Here is an 11,641-nt window from a genome sequence, read left to right on the forward strand (position 1 = left end):
CGGAACGACCTGATCTTCACTGAGGCCTTCTTTGAACACCCGCCCTATCTCTCCCAGGGTGTCATCGAAAGAGACCACCTCCACGGTGCTACTAATTTCTTTGTCGGGGCAGAGGACTCCGCACTCTCTGAAACATTCCTCGGCCCTCTTCTTCTCCCGGCCACCGATGCCGGCTATCGTACAACCTCCGTTGTCGGAGACCCAAAACTTCCTACCTATAGTACACTTGTGGGGTTCTGCCGGTGTGTTCAGACTATCACGGGCCCACACCTTGATAGCCCTCTCTAAAAATCCCCTCGGCTATCGCCGGCCGAGGGTCTTGTGGTTGCGCTCATGGTTCAGTCGCACTGTAAGAAACTGGACTGAGTGTCGTCCATATTGGTTTTTCATGCATGCGTACACCGAACCGTTATCCATCACCTTTGTCTCCATGCGTGTTGTCGTAATGTATGGTTCGTTGAGTATCACCGGGTGCGAAGATGTCTCCTACACAAAGAAGTGATGATCAATCTTGACATCGCCGATTGTCACACGTACATTCGGGCAGGCCCCATGGTGCGTGTCGCCGCGCGTATCTTCCGCCCGTGCTTGGTGTTTATCGGCCACTTCCCTTTCTTATAGAAGTCCATAGACATTAGGTTGATCTCCGACCCGTGGTCGACCAACGCCACTACCGGCTCTTGGACATCCTCGACCCAAACGGGGGTTTCCGTAGTGGCCCTTGCTTAGTGCAACTTCGAATAGTGGCTCTTTGCCAACTCGTCTTCCAGGGCCATGTCCTCCAGGTGCGTCGTTCACACCTCTACCAGTTTCTCCTGCTCCGGTTCTGTCGAGAGCCGTTTACGCTTTACCAAGTCCAGGATGGAATCGTGGAACTCCTTCTTGGCGATCCCAAGCACCTCCCTCAGCGACAACTCCACCTTGCTGTTGAGAATCTGCCCCTCGAGAACCTTGTTGAGAGACAAGCTCAACATCGGCCGGATCGGCTGAAGAAGCCGAGGACCGGATCGGTTGGGACCGATCGGTTAGGCCGAGTGCGTAATCCGGGAGGTCGTTAGGAAAGATATTCCGTGAGGAATATATTTGGGAGTTAGTGTAGGGGCTCTTGATGAGCATTGAAGTACTGTCAGTACTTCGGTCAGTCCTTCTAGGACTTGTATAAAAGTGCTCACTGAGCACGTCTTATGTACAGAGATTGAGTATTATTGTTGAATATAGTTTTTTGCGTTTCTTTCTTTGTCTCTCCTGCGTATACCGTGTAAGCTCAAGCTCTCCATTAAACCTGAGTTTCCTCTCTTCTGTTCGGTCTTCATACTTGCTTCCGCACGCTACTTTCTACATGGTATCAGAGCGCGAGGGTTGAGAACCTCTCTGCAGCCGACACAACTTGACGAAGAAGAACAAGAAGAACGATGGATAGAGGCATGGCGAGCTCGCTTCCAACAAAGAAGCTCGACAGAACCAACTACGCGTCTTGGTCCTACAAGATGCACCAGTACTTGCTCGGGCACGACTACTGGAGTTATGTCGAAGGAGCTAATGACGCGGCACCCGAATCGACACACAGAGACTTCCCGTCGTGGGAGCAATCGGCGAGCAGGGTATTGTAGTGCTTCGCGTCGTGTGTGGGCGAACAACTATTGAGCTATGTTTGGGATGCAAAGACGCCGAAGGGTGCGTGGGAAAATTTGAAGAAGATTTTCGCTGCAAGCACCACAGTTAGGAAGCTTCAGCTCCGACAGGAGTTGAGCAACCTACGACAACGCGACTTGTCGGTGGCGGACTATACCTCGAAGATCAAGGATATCTGCGACTCCCTCGCCTCCATAGAGGTGAACATCGAGGAGAGCGAGATGGTTCAAATCTGTCTTGGAGGTTTGGCGTCGAAGTTCGGAGCGTTCCGAACGGCTGTGTGTACCCGAGAGAATACGCCGTCCTTTTTCGACTTACAGTCGATGCTCTTGGTAGAGGAGAACCACACGGGTGCGTCTACAAGCACACACACCGACAACATAATGCTGTACATGGAGGGAGATAGGCCCCGTGGTCGTGGAGGACGAGGCGAGTCGGCACGCAATGGAGGCGGCCAACGAGATCAAGAAAGAAGGCACCGAAGTGATGCCGACAGCAACTCCGGACCCTCCGGAAACAGGGGGAGTCGAAGCGATGAGAACCGGCAAGGGAAGGCCATCGCGGAGTGCTGGTACTGTGGCAAGAAAGGCCACAAGGAAAGTGAGTGCTGGAAGAAGCGCGCCGATTCGGAGAGAACTGGTTCTGGGAACGGCTCCAGACATACCGACAAAGGAAATCGGCAGTGATCACACTACGCCCAAGACTCTGGGAGAGTCAGAGAAGGGTCTGTCTTCGTGACGAGACACGAAGCAAACTCAATGAAACAGAGCACCCCGAGATCGGACGAGGTGTGGTACGTAGACTCCGGCGCATCAAACCACATGACGAGCCATAAGGAGTGGTTCTCGTACCTTGAAAAACCGATACAACCTGGAGTAGTCGCAACAGGAGACGACACTCCGCATCTGATCGCGAATGTCGGAGAAGTTCCCCTTAGCCATGTCGGGCAGAAAGGGAAACTCATGAACATGCTGCACGTCCCGACAATCACAAAAAACTTGGTCTCGGTTAGACAGATCGTCGACCAAGGGATGGAGGTTCGGTTTACACACCTCGGGTGCTTCATTGAGGAAGAAGGCCGTGTGATTGCGCAAGGGCGCAGAGACGGGAGGATGTTCATCCTCGACTCCACTGACGGCGGCACCGCAATGTTCGCGAAGGGACAAAAGACTGAGTCGGACATCGACTTGTGGCACAAGCGGATAGGCCACGTCAACCACCAACGGCGTCAAGATCTTCAATCGAAACAGGTAGTGTTTGGATTGCCCAAATTGAATGGCCGAAAGGCACAAATTTGTGAAGCCTGCCAGCTCGGGAAGCAACACCGACTTCCCTTCCCCAACGAGCGAAACCGGAGCCGGAACAAACTCGACCTTATACACTCCGATGTGTGGGGGCCGGCACAAAACGTTAGTCTTGGCGGGAGCCAATATTTCGTCTCCTTCATCGACGACCACACGCGGCACACGTGGATCTACCTCATTGAGAGAAAGAGCGAAGTCTTCGACTGTTTCCGGGACCTCAAAGGGTTCGTGGAAGCCGAAACGGGACGAAAGATCAAGTGCCTGCGGTCGGATGGCGGGAAAGAGTACTTTTCTGGTCAATTCAATGGTTACCTACAACAAATGGGAATTCGCCGCGAATTCAGTTGTAGATACACGCCAGAGCAGAACGGCGTGGCCGAGAGAAAGAATCAATCGATTGTGGAAGCGGCACGAGCGATGCTGGAGGAGAAGAGCTTGCCCAAGTTCTACTGGGCCGAGGCGGTAAGGACCGCGGTATACATCCAGAACCGGATCGGAGACAAAGTGTCGGCGCACGAGCTATATTTCGGAACGAAGCCGAAGTTGTGACACTTGAGGGTGTTCGGTAGCATTGCATATGTGCATATACCGAAGGAGAAAAGGAGGAAGCTGGACGCAAAGGCCGAGAAATGCATCTTGGTCGGTTACTCGGACGAGCAAAAGGGTTATAAGTGCTATAACCCTCGCACCAAACAAGCGCGTGTTAGCCGCGACGTGGTGTTTGACGAGTCCGCGTCTTGGTACCTGCCCCCGACTACGAACCTCGACTCCAATCCGAGCTCTGACGATGAGGTCAGCGAGGCTGAGATGCCTCCGAATGAGCCCGAAATCAAGACCCGCGAAGAGAGTCCGATTTCACTCCGGTTAAGTGGACCGATTGGACGACTGAGTCGGTACGACCAGTCCGATGAAGAGCCGGCGAGTAGTGGAGACTCGGCCGTGCATTCCCCGCGCAGGAGGCCGAGGAGACGGCTTACGCGCAAAGAGAAAGGGAAGAAGAAGGTGTCGGATTCCGGCACGGAAAGGAACGAGTCAGACCGACGCGAGTCCGACTCCGAGGGAACCGGTGATGGGTATTTAAAGGTGAAGACCGCGTCGACCGAGAAGGCCTCGACATCGGCTAATGCGAGATTACGCCGATCTACCCGCCAGAAGAACCCAGTTGTGCGGTTCGGATACAACGAGTACATGACGCATCATTATGCGTACATGACCCGTGTAGTGGAAGTGCGTGAGCCGGAGAGCTACGCAGAAGCGGCTAAAGACGCGAATTAGCGTGCCGCGATGGAGGAAGAGATGCACGCATTGGCAGAGAACGAGACTTGGGACCTGGTTGGGTGTAGTTGGGTGTACAAAGTCAAGTACAACACCGATGGCTCGGTCAACCGGTACAAGGCTCGGCTAGTGGCAAAGGGCTACGCGCAGAAACACGGCATCGACTACGATGAGACGTTTGCGCCGGTCGCGAAAATGACGACCGTCCGTGTTTTGCTCGCAGTAGCCGCGGCCAAGGGGTTGCACCTACATCAGATGGATGTAAAGAATGCGTTCCTGCAAGGTGACCTTGAGGAACAGGTGTACATGGTACATCCCCCCGGATTTCACTCTGGAATGAACTCCTCGGCAATATGCCGACTGAAGAAGTCCCTTTACGGACCGAAGCAAGCCCCGCGTGCCTGGAACGCGAAGATCACGCAACAACTGCGTCGGTTGGGCTTCGTCACGTCAAAATCGGACTCTTCCCTGTTCATCCGGAAAGGTCGACTCAGACCGGTTAGTATTTTACTATATGTTGATGACTTGGTCATCACCGGCGCCGACCTAGGTGAAATCAACCGCGTGAAGCTCCAGCTTGCGGCATCGTTCGACATGAAGGATCTGGGGGACCTTCATTACTTCCTCGGGATCGAAGTGATCCGTACCCCCGAAGGCATATTGATCAACCAACGTCACTACGTGCTGAGTATGCTCTTCAAGCTCGGGATGGCCGACTGTAAGTCCGTCTCGACTCCTCTGGACAGAACCGTCAAGCTTCGTCCTGATACGGGAAAGGTATGCGACCCGACGAGGTTTCGACAAATTGTCGGAAGCCTCATATACTTGACCATCACCCGACCCGACCTCAGTTACCCGGTCGGGGTGATCAGTTAGTTCATGGCGCGACCTACCGAGGAGCACCTTCAGTGTTTGCAACGCATACTTCGGTATGTCAACGACACTAAGGACCGGGGACTGCTATATCGGACTGGTGCAGCCACGCGGTTAGTCGGCTACACCGATGCTGATTAGGCTGGCAACGCCGCTGATCGCCGATCCACGTCTGGATACGCGTTCTCCCTCGGGTCGAGCAGCCGACAGTTGCTCTGTCGAGCACCGAAGCTGAGTACCGAGGAGCGGCTGTCGCGACATGCGAAGCCATATGGTTGAAGCGGCTTCTTAAGGACCTGCAAGAGGAGGTGTCAGATCCGACGACGATCTACTGCGACAACCTCAGTAGCATCCAACTCGCGAAAAACCCCGTCTTCCACGCACGGACCAAGCACATTGAGGTGCACTACCATTTCGTCCGTGAGCGTATCCTTTGCGGTGAAGTCGAACTTCAGTACATTCCGACGGATCGGCAGGCTGCCAACATCTTCACCAAGCCTCTTGGTCTGGACAAGTTGCGGCAATTCTCAAGTGCGCTCGGGTTGCGTCACCTTGACGTGCCGAACTTGAGGGGGAGAACAGTCCCGAACGACCAAGCAAGGCAGCAGGAAAGGAGCGGACACCGCGACACCGAGTCGGTTGACAAGTTCAACATCGGATCGGCTGAAGAAGCTGAGGGCAGACCCGCGGAAAAGTTCGGAAGCGGACAGAAGGGGAGCAACCGAAGGAGAGAGCCGAAGCCAACCATGCATGGGGAAGATAACGCCATCGAGGGCAAGAAGACCGAAGACGAGTTGGAGACAACCAACTCGGACGAGAGCGAAAACCGATCGGAGGTAGCCGAGTCGGTTCGGATGTTTGATTCAGACACGCTGAATCAACCGAGGCCCAAGCAGAAGAAAAGGCAGCAGAAGAAGCGTCAACACCGCAACAACAGAAGAGCTAATGAGGGCCACATGAGCAGACAAGCCGACCGGAAGGGTCGAAGCGCGCGGAGTCGAACAGGTCGAGGAGCGTGAGCGAGGCGAGAAGCCAGGAGGAACCGGTGCTGTGAAGATCCCGAAGAGCCTCAAGTTGAGCTTGAGGGGGAGTGTTGAGAGACAAGCTCAACATCGGCCGGATCGGCTGAAGAAGCCGAGGACCGGATCGGTTGGGACCGATCGGTTAGGCCAAGTGCATAAACCGGGAGGTCGTGAGGAAAGATATTCCGTGAGGAATATATTTGGGAGTTAGTGTAGGGGTTCTTGATGAACATTGAAGTACTGTCAGTACTTCGGTCAGTCCTTCTAGGACTTGTATAAAAGTGCTCACTGAGCACGTCTTATGTACAGAGATTGAGTATTATTGTTGAATATAGTTTTTTGCGTTTCTTTCTCTGTCTCTCCTGCGTATACCGTGTAAGCTCAAGCTCTCCATTAAACCTGAGTTTCCTCTCTTCTGTTCGGTCTTCATACTTGCTTCCACACGCTACTTTCTACAAACCTTCCGCAGGTCCATCGTCCTTTTGATTTCGGTGCCCAGCCGGTAACCGGTCGGCCTTGCTTTGTCTGCTATGTCGGAATTCCCGGCTTCATTCCTCTTCGGCCCGAACCGGGTTTCGTACTGATTTGGGGCCGTGGTTCCACCGGCCTTCCCCGCCCTCCTATCATCCACCAGAACTTCATAGTTCTGGCACGCAACTTCCACGAAGTCAATCTTCTCCTCTACCGGGACATCCCACCTGGTGACTTCCCGGACCTACTGCTCCATGCGGTCCGCTTCTTCCCTCTTCAGTCATGTGCCGGAGAGGTCTTCTAACACCAAGGGCTAGAAGCTAGAGTCTTTCGTTATCCAGTCTTCATTACCTCCTACACGGATTCCGAATGATGCCGAATAATGAACGGCCTCTGCATGGCGCACCTCCGCTTCTTCCATTAACTGCTTCATCCCGCCACGCCCGAAATTTGTCTCCACGACTCTTCGGGTATCCCCAACGTGCACCCATCCATTCCACAAGTACACCACATTACCTCTGAGGGCCTCAGCAAACTGCACGCAGTCTCGCCGACTGTGTCCGACTGCGTCGCACCACATACACCGTTGTCCAACCGGTGGCCTCCAGTCATGTAGCTGCCCTCCACAGTCTCTCCGGGCCTGCGCGATCTGCAGGTCACGCACCATTTGTGTCAGCTCCTCAAGAGCCGCTCCTCTGGATGGGCCCTTGACCCCGCAGGTTGAGGTTGAGCCCATCTAGAGCCAATCCCGGGTTTCCTCCTTTCGTGTTGGCGAAGGCTCATCGAACTTCCTTACCAGGACGGGTCTCGCTGCCGATGATCCCTCGTCGTCCCACTCACGCCATTTGTCAAAACGGCTGCAAACTCTCTTCACCACGGCCCAGTCGGCCGTTAGCCCATCATCCGTCTCCAGCAGGAGACCCACCCGATCTCAATCCCGCGCGTCCACGACTTTGACAAACAACAGGACAAGGCTTGTGTCTAGCATGGCTCTGTCCAGTGCCGAGAGTCGCGTGAAGCGTTGTCGAGGAAATCCTCGTGGATGCGTGGAAGTCGGGCAGGACCACTGGGGTCTCGAACAAGGGAATCGAGAAAACGAAGAGGGAGGAGTTTCAGGATCACGTAGGTCTCGAGACCACGGGGAAACAAGTAGGGCTAGCGAACAAGAGAGGGTAAGAGAGTCGTGCGTAGACGCAGACACGGGCAAGACACTGAGAACACTGTCTGTTAGGCAGAGAAGGTTTCTATTAAACAACACAGGTGCATGGTGTTGTGGGTGATTACAACCGGATCAGAGCCGGTGATGGAGCATAGAGCTTGGCAATAGCTAGACACAAAGGTACGTTGGCACACTGAAGGTCGATCCCTTGGACGGGAGCACTCGGGCGTTTGACGCATGTAGGGGAAGCGCCTTCCAATGATGTCCTCCCCCTCCTCTCCGTATATCCTCTCCCCTTAAAAATGGCATCCTGAAGACAGTTGAAGGTCGTCCCTTTTATAGCACAAGGGGCGACCGTTACAAGCATACATGACCCGTCGCTTTCCCTTCCAAGATTCTCTCCCCTGATTCACTCCCCTCGTAACTCTCCCTACATATGCGACGTTCTATTTCTTCTTTAATGCTCTAACTACCTAGTGCCCCTCCGTATACTCATGCCTAGTACTTTCCCTATTTAAGTCTCTCGAGGCGTGCATTCCCGTAAACCGGTGTTCCTGCGCGTTTCACCTTGTTTCTACCTATGGCCCGGAATCTTCACGACATCCACCCCCACTAAACCACACATCCTCTAGTATGTGCCGGATGGTGAATTTAGTGGAGGATTCTGGGCCATCGGTTACTCGTCCTCCTCTCTTGATTTGGTGCTTTCGGCTACCAGGTCCGGTTCCTCCTCGTGTCGTCTCTTGAAGGCTTTTATCCGCTTTCCAACCACCGGAGTCGTTATTTGCGTCCCGTCGAGCTCTGCGAGATGATATGTGGCGTTGTCGTTGACACTATTTACCACATATGGCCCGAACCATCGCTTTGCGAACTTGCGTGTAGACCTATGCTGGTTGTCGAGGCTGCCGTCGTAGACTAACACCCAGTCGCCTTCCTCGATCTTCCTTGGCCGGAGCCGGTGCGTTCGGTTGAACCGAGCTTTGTTCCGGATCCTTGCTTCTCTCACCCTCGTTGTGGCTCGTTCCACGTCTTCCGGTCTTCGCTCGAGTTGCCGGATTTGTGCCGCTTGCAACTCTTCTCTGCTCATTTCGCTAGCCCAATCGATCGCTGCCCACGAGGCGATAGTTTGCTCTACTGGCACGATGGGTTTCTGTCCGTACATTAGTTCCGCCGGCATGTATCCTGTCACCGAATTGTGGGTAGTCCTATCTGCCCATAACGCGTACGGGAGTAGCCTTGGCCAGTTGCCGACTCAACCCTTGCATGCGCGTACAATGGGCTTTACGATCGGACCGTGGCCCCGTTGAATCTTTCCGTTGGCCTCTAGGTTGTATGTCGTTGTGAGGGACATTTTTACACCTAACCGATCGAACAGGTCCTCGGCCTCTCTCATGTCTAGCTCTCCTCGGTCAGCCACGATTTTCCCCACGCACCCATATCGGCAGATGACATCCTCGATCAGAAACTTGCATACGACCACGGTGGTCTTGTTCGTTAGTGCCCACCCCTCTACCTGGTTGGTTAGGTCCTCTCTAGCCAACACTAGGTATCACTTCTAACCTTCGCCCATCTGCATCGTAACTATGTCAACCATCCATTTGAAGTGCAGGGCTGGAGGATAAGTTGGGTGTAGTTCGTCGCGGTGTCGAACCACTGAGTGGATCTGGCAGCTTTCGCACGTGGACACGAAGTCGTGCACGCTCTTATACATGCCTGGCCACCAATATTTTCCCTTCAACTTTTCAAATGTCGCCCATGTACCCTGGTGTCCAGACCAAGGGCTCTCGTGGAACTCCGACATCAGCTTCTGTTGGTCATCTGCCCGCGCTATTGCCCGGAACGACGCGTCATTTCGCTTTTTTGGGACCCTCTAGATTTTTCTATTCTGCAGGAAATATCGGTATGCCTTCTTCCGGAGTTGTCCGGCCTCCTCCTTAGTCATCATGGCGTCTGTCGTCATCGTCTCTAGAAACATCCCGATTAGAAGCCACTCCCCGTCGTAGCCGTCTTCGTCGAACTCATTCACAGGCGGAGCGCTTCGCCCTTTTATCCTCATCCTTGCAGATTCGAAGAAGTCTGCGCCAACTTCTTCACTCTCTGATACCATGCCGTTCTCATCCTCAAATCTTGCTCTAGAAAGCATATCGGCCATGGCGTTGTCTTTACCCGAAATGTGTCGTATCTCCGGGTTTAGGGACTTGATGTACGCAATCCACCTGAGCATGGCTAGGTCGGGAGTTGCGCATCCGGAGACCATATGGAGAATCGGCAAGTAGTCCATTTCGATAATTACTTCTGTCCCGATTAGGTAGTCTTTGTCGACCTTAACCGCCGGAACGATACCACACAGCTCGCGCTTGACTTAGGCGTACCCTCGCTGTCGCTCTCTCAGTACCTTCACACCGAACCATATAGGGAAGCGCGTGTCGTCTTCATCCCTTTGACTCATGACCCACCCAATCCCGGTCGGGCTGGTGTCCACAGTGATGTAGAACGGAGTTCCCGGTGTGTATTCCGCTTTGCGCAAAGCCGGTGCCGCTATAAGCGTTCGTTTTAGTTTCCGAACCGCCTCCGTTTGTTCCTTCGTCCATTCAAATATCTTGTTCTTCTTCAACGATACCACACAGCTCGCGCTTGACTTGGGCGTACCCTCGCTGTCGCTCTCTCAGTACCTTCACACCGAACCATATAGGGAAGCGCGTGTCGTCTTCATCCCTTTGACTCATGACCCACCCAATCCCGGCCGGGCTGGTGTCCACAGTGATGTAGAACGGAGTTCCCGGTGTGTATTCCGCTTTGCGCAAAGCCGGTGCCGCTGTAAGCGTTCGTTTTAGTTTCCGAACCGCCTCCGTTTGTTCCTTCGTCCATTCAAATATCTTGTTCTTCTTCAACAGGCCGTAGAGTGGTTCGGCGACATGCGCGTAATGAGGGATCCATATGTGGTAGAAGGCGCATGCCCCCAGGAACCGCCGGACCTCTGTGATGGATCCACATTCCTCCTTCATTGCCGAGATGGCCTCTACCTTGGTCGGCGATGGCTTCCGGCCGTACAGCCCATGTAGGTGGCTAACCACTAATATCTCTGGTTGTTCGAAAGCTGACTTTTCTCCCGAGAAGGTAAGCCGTGCGCGCTCGAGCCTCTGTAGTACCTTCTCGCAGTCGGAGATGTGGTCCGTGATAAACCTTCGGCACCCATCCGTACTGATTGACTCATCCTTAACGTCTTCCGGACACCCCTTTATAGGGATGTCATCTAAGAAAGGCATGGTGATGTCTGGGATGCAGTCCCTCAAAACTCTGTTCATTGCGTTCACCATGTGTGCCACTGAGTTGGTTCCGCCCTGTGGTAGGGTACATATTCGAACTGGGCCGAGAGGGGTTCACATCGTCGTGATGTCCCTGCTTTCCACGGTGAGCTGGAATTGGTCGTACCCCGAGTAAAGATCTCCGACCAAGTATATGGACCTTCCGGCAAAGGCTTCAACGAACTCATGGATCGACGACTCGACCCGCATATTGTGGATGGTCACTTTGTTGACCGGTTGTAAGTCCTGGATGAACCGCAACGTGCCGTTCTTCTTTGGTATCGTAAAACACCGGTTAGAGTAGGGGGCACTCGATGGTTCGAGGATGCCCAGCTCCACTTTCTGCTTAAGAAGTTTCATCAGCATCGGCATGTGGGCTCTCGGTAGTGGGATTGGCTTGAGACTCCATGGTATGTGTGGTATTGTAAACATCACCATTGGCTTGACGATGGTCGGCTCGACGCACCCGATCTCTCCTGGTGAGAATGCGAAGGCCTTTCCGTGCCTCTCGAGCATTCTTCTGAACCGGTCCTCTTCCGCCGGCAGTAGGAAGCCACCCCCACCAATCTTCAGCTCTCGTAGCATTTTGACGGTGAAACG

This window comes from Azolla caroliniana, unplaced genomic scaffold, assembly GCF_043228905.1.
Source record: "Azolla caroliniana isolate FFs.n. ecotype wild unplaced genomic scaffold, voAzoCaro1.0.p SCAF_4, whole genome shotgun sequence".
Lineage (NCBI taxonomy): Eukaryota > Viridiplantae > Streptophyta > Polypodiopsida > Salviniales > Salviniaceae > Azolla > Azolla caroliniana.